Source organism: Mytilus californianus, unplaced genomic scaffold, assembly GCF_021869535.1.
Source record: "Mytilus californianus isolate M0D057914Y unplaced genomic scaffold, xbMytCali1.0.p SCAF_13, whole genome shotgun sequence".
Classification (NCBI taxonomy): domain Eukaryota; kingdom Metazoa; phylum Mollusca; class Bivalvia; order Mytilida; family Mytilidae; genus Mytilus; species Mytilus californianus.
The window spans coordinates 44,200,867-44,211,038 of record NW_026262615.1 but is presented as its reverse complement, the minus strand read 5'-3'; the positions used below and the strand labels follow the sequence as shown (position 1 = coordinate 44,211,038).

Below are 10,172 nucleotides of genomic sequence, written 5' to 3'. Positions count from 1 at the left end.
GATTTCGATATATGTGATGTTGGCAGCATAGATAGTCTGACTTAGTAATTTAGATAAGGAACATTTACGAGATCAAACAAAGACTTTCCAATTATCTTTTGTTCACCTTTAATAATACTAAAATTAACAAATATTTTAATTAAATTGATAGAAAAAATATAAAATATAAAACAAAATATATTATATTAAAAATGCGTTTGTTTGTAAAAAATACCATCTTTATTGGAGGTTAATTCTTAGAAAATTATCTCGTTTGTTTAATTAAGGAAAGAAAACATGGATAGCAATTACAAAATTAGCGAATTCTATTTTTAAATCAAGGAAAATGGTGATGATGAAAAAATAAGACAAAAGATACCAAAATGACATTCAAACCTCATAAGTCAAGGACAAATGAAAATTGGCATGGCAAAAAAAAAAACGAAAAACGACGAAAAGACAAAAAATTCAACAAACACTACATAAAAACCCAAAGACTGAACAGCCCCAGCCCCACCAAAACCGGGGATATTCTCGTGTTCAAAGGAATGGTTAGCAGTTACTGTTCCACAATTGGCACCCGTCACAATAAACTTATCGATAGAATTTTAAGATAGAATATGAGAAGATAGTTCTTATAAAGTGGTTTCTGAAAATTAAAAAAAAATCGAGGTCAAGGAACTCTTATAAAAAAAAGTCGTAAAAGTATGATAATTGTCTTCATGTAAATGAAAAGTAACTTTCTTCTCACTAAATTTGCACATTTCATTAAAGATCTAACTTAGTTGATTTCTGCGATTTTTTACAATATAAGTTGATTGAAGACCCTGATCTACCTTAAACATTTGTTTTGAGATTTCTTAGGACAATATTTGAGCCTTAATGACAGGAATTTCGTTGCAAATGTTGTTTTGGTTGACAACATGATATGTCAGTCTACAACGGTATAAAATTTACGCAATACTCTGACGCGGGATGACAAATAAAGTTACAAAAATTTTTTAAAGAACTATATTCGTTGGTATTGAACTGGTTGCTGTAACTGGGATCCTTTTAAATTAATGTTACATTACTTATTGAACTACTGTCAGGAAAACAAACAACAGAAAAAAGTAGTTATTATTAATGATGTTCGAATTGCAATTGTGTTTCAAACTAGAAACCCCCTAGATTGACTGGGGAATGGAAATATGATCGCTATTGGTCTTCCTCCGACCGGCAATAAATCCCTCGCCAAAGTGGTGCGTCTGTTTGGCTGTGTGGGAAGTACAAGTTCGCAGCCACGTCTGGTCAGAATGGGGACGTTAAATCCGATGACTCGTGTAAAGAGAGTGCCACGCTCTTTGCACGTTAGGAACCCTTGCAACAACTCTTTGAGTGGTCCGTAGGTGGCCTGTTGCAAGGCTAAATTTCTGTCCTTATCTAATATACCATCATTTTCCCGTGGCAGTCCAAATTAGAATTTGTTCTATTTGAACTTTCCCGTGTAGGGGAACTCTGAACACATTGTTTTCGAACCTTTCCGCCATTTGAATAAATTTAACTACATGCATCACTTGTTGTAAAAAAAATTGCCATGCTTTTAACCAGAATGCTTCTTGATGCATAAATTAATTCTCAAAGTAAGACTAACTGAGTGGACGCCTTTCTGGTGATAAACACATTTATGAAGAAATCCAATGATGTTCCATATATTACCTAATGCATGAAACATTATTTATGTATCTAATAAACCTTCGATTTTTGCCGTCGATTTGGAACAAGAAAAAAGAAATTGCTCTCGCAGTGAAAATCATGGCTATGCTTTAAAAAAAGGAAAATATGCATCATCATTCTGGACGAAAGTGAAGGACTATTGACATTATTTATTCAATTCTACAGAGGAGTATATGCCAAACTACACGGTATCAAAATAAATGGAATATAATTATATGTAATGTCCCTAATTGAGAAGAATAAAGAAGATACTGAATTTCAAATAGATAGTGACACAGTGTTCTCCCCAAATATGTTTAGCACCAGGGTCTCTTGTTTTGTTTACTACAATGGTGTTATCTTAATAGATTCTATAACGGAATATGGTGTTTAATCATGATATTCTGTATGACACAGTGTTATTTCAAATAACATTCTGTTGCAATAAAATGAATTCAAAATAAATACCAGGATTAAAAATTGTGTACGCCAGACGCGCGTTTCGTCTACAAAAGACTCGTAATTGACGCTCGAATCACAAAATTTAAAAAGACCAAATGAAATACGATGGTGAAGACCGCTGAAGACCCCAAATCCCTAAATGTTTTGTTTTCCAAATACAGCTTAGTTTAGCCATTCCTGAAATAGATGTTGTTACTGAATTAACATTTCAGTTTTCTTTGATTAGAGACTTAAAATTTAATTTTATAGCATTATATATAATTATTCAGGTAACGCTTTTGCAATGAATATGAGGTATAGATAATTTTGCTTGTCCATCTGTCTGTTGCTCAGTCTTGTGAATCTTACACCATTGATGTCCTTATATAAAGTTTCATCTTATTTTACAAGTGCACATGTCCTCAAATGGACAACTTCACCAAATAAGGGAAGTGAACACATATGCTCCGTAAGATGTAATCGTAGATTTGTGCCTTAAAAGTGAAATTCGAAGATGAGTTGCTTTTGCTGCAAATAGATAAGTGAATTAAGTACAATCATTTCATTGGATTATTCCTAATACTATACATGATTACTACTGCAAATAATTTTCTAGTGGCAATCAAATTTGTTCATTCATACTCATTGTGCATCTTTTTTGTTATCTAATCGTAGTTGCTTTAGTCATGTCTAGACATGTTACATTATCTACTAGACTTCAGCATTGGTATGAATATATTTATTTGATTTACACAGAGAGCAAACATATTTGCGATTGACTAGGCTATTAAAGATGTTAAAAAATGAGTAACTGTGGAATCACAAAACATTTTGAAATCCAAACTTGTAGCAATTTAAAATTAACAAGCCAATACTTAAAATAATCGATCAAGTTACTATCAAGGATATCAGTCTTTTTTGAAACAAATATTTCTATTGTTTCTTGCTTTAAAATTCTATATTCTGTCGACAACTTTTGTATGAGGAAACAACAGAAAAATTGAACAATAAAGTATTTTGTTATTTAGTGATAAAATTGAGAATGGAAATGGGAAATATGTCAAAAGAGACTACAACCCGACCAAATGCAGCGGGGTTAAATATGTTTTGTGAGATCTCAACCCTCCCCCTATACATCGTACTAATGTAGAAAAAACAAACACACATCAATACGCACAGTAAGACTAAGTTTAAAAGAACTCTGAGTCCTATGCCAGAATAGGTAACAAAAGAAACTAAGCAAAATGACAATGGTACATAAATTAACAAAGCAATACTAGCAGTTACTGGCATACCAGCTGCAGACCTCAATTAAACTGATTGAAAGATTATGTCTTCATCATAAGAATATTGAAATAAGACAAAACATATTTTGAGCACGCATAGAAAGCGACAAGAAGTGTTTGGAAATCTTTAAGGTTACTTTAAGGGATGATTGTAACATATCATAAACTGTAATGTTAAGCCATGATTAGGGAATTGATTTGATACTTTTTGTGTTAAAAATTAAAATTAACAATAAACAGAACTCCAACGAAAATAAAAAGGAAATTCCCTTATCAAACAGAGTTATGAAGAAGAACGATTGATATTTACACTTCAGTCGCTTTTTGTCAGTTATGACAGTTGTTATCCATTCGTTTGATGTGTTTGAGTTTTGAGGTTTTGATTTTGCCATTTGATAAGGGACTTTCCATTTTAAAACTTCCTCAGAGTTCGGTATTTTTATGATTTTACTTTTTGTCCAAAACGATGTAACTGTTTCTCAATTTACTTACGAAAGGTTTTTGCAGTTCTTCAGTTCCAGTATAGTCGACTCATTTAAAATTTGACAGATTGTGTCTTTCTGCCGCTTATGACATTTTGATCTAGTGTAGATGGATTTGCATGTCTGTTGATGCAAGCAGAAGTGAGACACTTGTCCTGTCGATGCATTCGGTCTAACTCTTCTATGGCTGGAATTCATGCGATTCTCTGAGTTTTTGGTTGTTGCCTTGATTTGTATCTTTGTTATCTATTTATAAGATTGGAACATACTGTTGCCTTAGTTTACATTTTCCAAATTCGTTAACAACCCGTTTATTACTATCTCCATTAGGACAATAAATAATTGGCCGTCATGGCTCCGAATTCCCTGTGATTTAGACGGATGAGTTTGAAATTGTTAAGGTTGAGTGGATTTAAAATTAATGAATTTGGAGAATTCATCATTTCCATAAAATTGGTTGAAAACACTCAATACGTTTAATCAATTAGAACATTTTAAAACATCTTATTAATCAAGTCAGGGTGATAAGAATATCGGAGATAAATTGCCAACCTTAATTAAGTTTGTCTGTCATCTTAATTTCAATATAGAATACGAAGATGTGGGATGACTTCCAATAAGACAACTTTCCATCAGAGACCAACTCAAATAGAATTTAACAACTAAACCTCCCCGTGCGGCCTGCAGAAAAATCCATACCGCATAGTCAGCTATAAAAGGCCCGGAATGACAAATGTAAAACAATTCAAACGAGATAACTAATGGCCTGATTAATGTACAAAAAAAACCGAAAAACTAAAATGATATACCGCAACCAACGACAATCACAGAAATACAGGCGCTTGCCTTTGGACAGTCACATACAGTTGTGGTGGGTTAAACTAGTTTCTTTGCGCCAAACCCTGACTCTAACCTGGGATAAGGGTGAACAAATTAAGAACAAATTATAAAAATCACTTGTAAAGGTCTTAACTCAATAGATCGATGCAAAACAGACAGACAAAACACAGACCTAACGTGGCAGGATATGTATACATCCCAACAACAAAATAGTACATATCTGAGAGTATTCGAAGTTACTGACAGCTAATTCAAGTCGACTTAATTCCCAAACTATTTATTTTTTTTTCAAGGACAAGACAGATTAGCTTTGAATCAATTCTGTAATGACCCTGGCAGCTCATCAACGACACAAGGTACCTTCTCCATTACATATATCACTTCACTGTTTCAGCAAAAGCATTAAAAAAGCTTAAGTGATTCATAAGAATGTATCTGACAAAATACCCCTGCCATAGAATTGAGGCAGACATCATTTCCTTACTAAATTTAGTTGTGCCGCCATACAGTTAAGGCAGATATCAAGTCCTTGCTTAACTTAGATCCTTAGATATACGTCATTTAGTATATGTTATCATTTACATGTGATCGTATTGACAGTGAACTCATTGGCAATCATAGCACATCTTCTTTTTTATCTGAATTTAGATATATTGAAAAAAGTAAAATAACAAAAATACCGAACTCCAAGGAAAATTCAAAACGGAAAGTCCTTCATCAAATGGCAAAATCAAAAGCTCAAACACATCAAAAGAATGGATAACAACTGTCATATTCCTGACTTGGTTTAGGCATTTTCTAATGTAGAAAATGGTGGATTAAACTTGGTTTAACTATTCCTTACAGAAGATATCTAGAGAATAAATCAGATTTTAATTAAAGCTTAGTTGTGAAAAAAAAAATCAAGTATAAGAAAAGATTTGTGGGACGAAAGGCAAAATAAATACTAAAACACATGTGAAAACAAATTTTCAGAAATAAAAATACCTCTAGTTCAGAAAAACCGGACTCAATTTATGAATGGAAAAGAGGGAATTTAATACCAAAATACAAAATACCAAGAGACGATAAATTTATTGTGTTCTCATTACGAAGATTATACTATAATTGAAAAAGTTTCTTTTGATGCAGGAAAATATATTGATTTTATCACGGGTTGGCCCTTTATGCTTAATATTTTACCAAGACGAATAAAAAGGAGTTAAGTATCGGTAAAAGTGCCAAACCCGTGATAAAATCAATATAAATTCAAGCACCCATGAATTATAACTATTCTAATAGGGCAAAGCGTTTTAGTTGTAGGCAAACATTGCTGTTCACGTTATTGATCACAATTTTAAAATAGACGTAAAAGACGAAGAAAACTGAATTAGTGACATACTGACCGATTTACAACAATATACTAAGAAACGTGAGGAAAAGTAAATTAATAATGAAAATGGAACCATTGTAGATTTTTACGGACGCCATTACGAGTTGGTTGATCGTTATGGAATAACCGTTTCATAGAGGATATCGGATATGTTCCTTATGTCATAACTACAATCCTCTTCCCTTTTTTACGAATATGACCTACCAAGTTAGACTATTTACCGAGTTTGTAATACATTTGTAACATGAGCAACACGACGGGTGCCACATGTTGAGCAGGATCTGCTTACCCTTCCGGATCACCAGGGATCACCCCTAGATTTTGGTGGGGTTTGTGATGCTTAGCCCTCAGTTTTATATGTTGTGTCTTGTGTACTATTATGTGTCTGTTTGTCTTTTGGACAATGAAAAATTTGCAACCACTGGTAGATGTGGTGTAGCTGTATCGAATATTATAAATTTCAAATGGCATAAAAACATGCTATAAGATCAGTTAAAAAAAGCAAAATGATGAAAACTCGAATTGAATATTTTGCCATGACTGGCGATATCTTCAGTATCAATATCATGTGTATATTTCCAATTGTTCCTATGATACACAAGAAACTAAGGCATACTGTAGCTGGAATTCCTTGGTCCAGAAATCTTTTGTGTTCTATTTCACTCAAACTGGTATAAGTTCCGTTTGTTAAATCAAAAGCCATCCTGAAAATTGTAAAAAAATCCTTGATTTTAATAACACAACACATTAATGAATGAAAGCTACTTGTACAATTTTTGATTTTTCGAGTAGAACTCAAAAGTGATTTGTCTTGTGTACTACTGAATGATAAATTTAATTTTTAAATCAGCGGCCTTTTAAATTGTACTTTCTTCTTAACGATCAAGTGAGTTAATTGTGTTTGTAATTGATTCACGTATGTTATTATAACCTAATTCACATATGTTTTTCTAAATTGGTTCACATATGTTCTTATAAACTGATTCAGATATGTTCGTATAGCCTAATTCACATATGAACACAAAGAGACACTTTTGACGCCTTCTAGAGTTAGTTAACCTAAATAGATAGGCCGCTTCACAGAAAAGGACGGATATGTTCTAATTGTCGCAACTACAATCATGTCCCTTTTTCACCGAAAGTGAAGTTCTAAATTACACTTATCACTGACATCAGTGACACGACGGGTGTCACATGTGGAACATGATCTGCTTACCATTCCGGAGCACATGAGATCAACACCATTTTTGGTGGGTTCGTTTCGCTTAGTCTTTGATTTTCTGTGTTGTTTTATGGGACTGGTGGTTGTCTGTTTGTCGTTTTTGTTTTAGCTATGGCGTTATCAGTTTATTTTATACTTATGAGTTTGAATGTCTCTTTGGTATCCAACGCCTCTCTTTCAAAAACCACCTAAATTACCACAAATTTGTTAGCGTTAAAATGATTTCCTTGTTCCTGTACTTCGTTAAAAAACTTATTTGACCAACAAATGTGTGTCAAGTGTCAAGTGCTAGACAATCAAATCGAAATAGATCAGTTCCAAATCAGCATTTAATGCAGGAAAACGTGAATCACAGATTTATAAAAAAAAAAGTACAATAACTTCCTTGTTGAATTCTTTTTTTTTTACCAAATTATATCGGACAGAATTTTATTTTATGACTTTAATCAATGTAATGATACCTCAACTTAAAATGGTAAAAATCTAAAATACGTACAAAATATCCATCAGAAGCCCAATATATGTTGCCTCCATTCGGGTTCAGTTTTGGCCAATTAAAAAGTGGAGTTATAGTAATTTGTCATGTCGATGTATGAGTTTGAATGTCCTTCTGGTATCTTTCGCCCCTCTTTCATGATTTATATCTGATAATTGAAATTAGATTATATCATAAAATGTAATTAGTTAATTGGTTAACCGTCTTGTACGTCCTAAACAACAACTGTCTTGCTCAACATCAGACGGTGTAGTGTAATTTTCTTTGAAGAAAAATGTGTCTTATTATATCAAAGCTTTCCCAAAGTTGAATTTTTAGGTAGTATTCAATGGTTAAAAAGTTTAATGAATATATAAAAAAGAAGATGTGGTGTGATTGCCAATGAGACAACTCTCCACAAGAGACCAAATGGCACAGAAATAAACAACTAGAGGTCACCGTACGGCCTTCAACAATCAGCAAAGCTTTTAACGCATAGTCAGCTATAAAAGGCCCCGAAATTACAAATTTTAACAATTCAAACGAGAAAACTAACGGCCTAATTTATGTACCAAAAATGAACGAAAAACAAATATGTAACACATCAACAAACGACAACCACTGAATTACAGGCTCCTGACTTGGGACAGGCACATACATACAGAATGTGGCGGGGTTAAACATGTTAGAGGGATCCCAACCCTCCCCTTATCCTGAGACAGTGGTGTAACAGTTCAACATAAGAACGAACTATAAAAATCAGTTAAAAAAGTCTTAAATCATCAGGTGGATACAAATAGAAATACACCTAGCAAAAAAACATAGTGGACGTGGCCGGGTACTTGTATATCCCAACAACAAAAAGACAATAAGTACTGATCTGAGAATACTCGCAGTTACTGGCAGCTAGCCACTAACAACTAATAAAAAAAATCATGCATCTCAGACTTAATTATCAATGTATGCATGTCTGGATGTTTCTGGTGTACCGAGTAATTTTCAACCATTGTCATAATACGTTATAATCATATATGGTATAACAGTTCAAAATCGTATTTGACATTTAGCACATACCTCAATGATCTTTATTGTCTTTGTGCATATAGTTGTATGTACATTTACAGATGATAGATAATTTATCCTTAAGTGGTCTAATGTTCAGTATAAAGTTCTTATATACAAAACATGATTTTTCATATTACTACACGCCCTTCTGATGATGCATCCAATGAAAATTTATTGAAAAACTGAAGCCTAAATTGGATAACATGTTTAGTCGATCAAACAATCATATGGTTGTCGTTTCTTTAGTCTATACAATCATATATGGCTGTATACTGTTTAAAACGCAATGGCGTAAGTGAAAAACCCATGGACAATCTAAAACGAGTTTCAAACTGATTCCAAACTGACGACATTTGGATAACACGTAACAATTAGGGACAATACCATACATTTAATGAAGAAAAACTACTTGCCCTAACTGATTCGCTGTTGGCAAACAATTTTGTTCATCCATATTCCTTGCTCATCCTCTGTTGTCAATGTTAACAATCAATAGTTCTTTCTTTAGTCCTATATTTACATGTCATACTAGACTTCGGTTTTTGTACTGAATATAATTGTAAGCTTGATTGCACCGAGAGCAAAAATGTTCGCGATAACTTTGATTGACAGTATTTATACCTAGTATATGTGTTTTTGATACCTCAAACTCAATTTTCCATATATTTTATCAAGCTGTTTGGTGATTAGGACTGAACGCTTGTGTATTTTAAAGTATGTCATCTTAAAATGATTGTCCCTACTTTGTACTACACCGACAAACCGAGTCGGATTCTTATTTTTTTCAAAATGCTCGTTAATATGGTTAATATCTGCATAGAGACATGTCGCCAAATAAATATGTTTTGTTTTAACATAAAGCTATGAGCAATCGTATTGCTACATACTTCGTGAGTGAAGCAAATTAAACCAGTTACAAGTGACAGTTTGTTTTCAGGTATTTGTTTAGCATACCTTTAGGGGTGAGCATGTTATCTATATACCACCAAGGCGATTTTGGATGTCGAAGGGTGATAATGTTTAAGCACAAAACATTTCAAAATCGAGACATTATACAAAAAACTTAAATATATTTGAAATTAACCAGCCACTACTTAAATATGGAAATAATCGATACAATAACTATACAAGGTATCAGGTTTATCATTGAATACGCCAAATATGCGTTTCGTCTACATACAATTTATTATTACAGCTTTAATCAAACCAGCTGTATCAAATCAAAAATCAATGAACATTTAAAATCAGAACGTCGTTTCAAATTTGAATACGGCCATTTGTTTCTTACGTGAAAAAAAAACTCATCGACTTAAAC

At 33.0% G+C, this 10,172-nt stretch overlaps 1 long non-coding RNA gene across 1 annotated transcript; it reads right to left on the bottom strand.

The window, feature by feature from the left end:
* Positions 1-5,916: 5,916 nt before the first annotated feature.
* Positions 5,917-8,939, bottom strand: LOC127723738 (uncharacterized). The gene is made up of 3 exons (XR_007992231.1): positions 8,867-8,939; positions 7,814-7,961; positions 5,917-6,799 (listed from the first exon to the last, which is right to left on the bottom strand). It is a non-coding gene; the product is annotated as an uncharacterized LOC127723738 (long non-coding RNA).
* Positions 8,940-10,172: the final 1,233 nt, after the last annotated feature.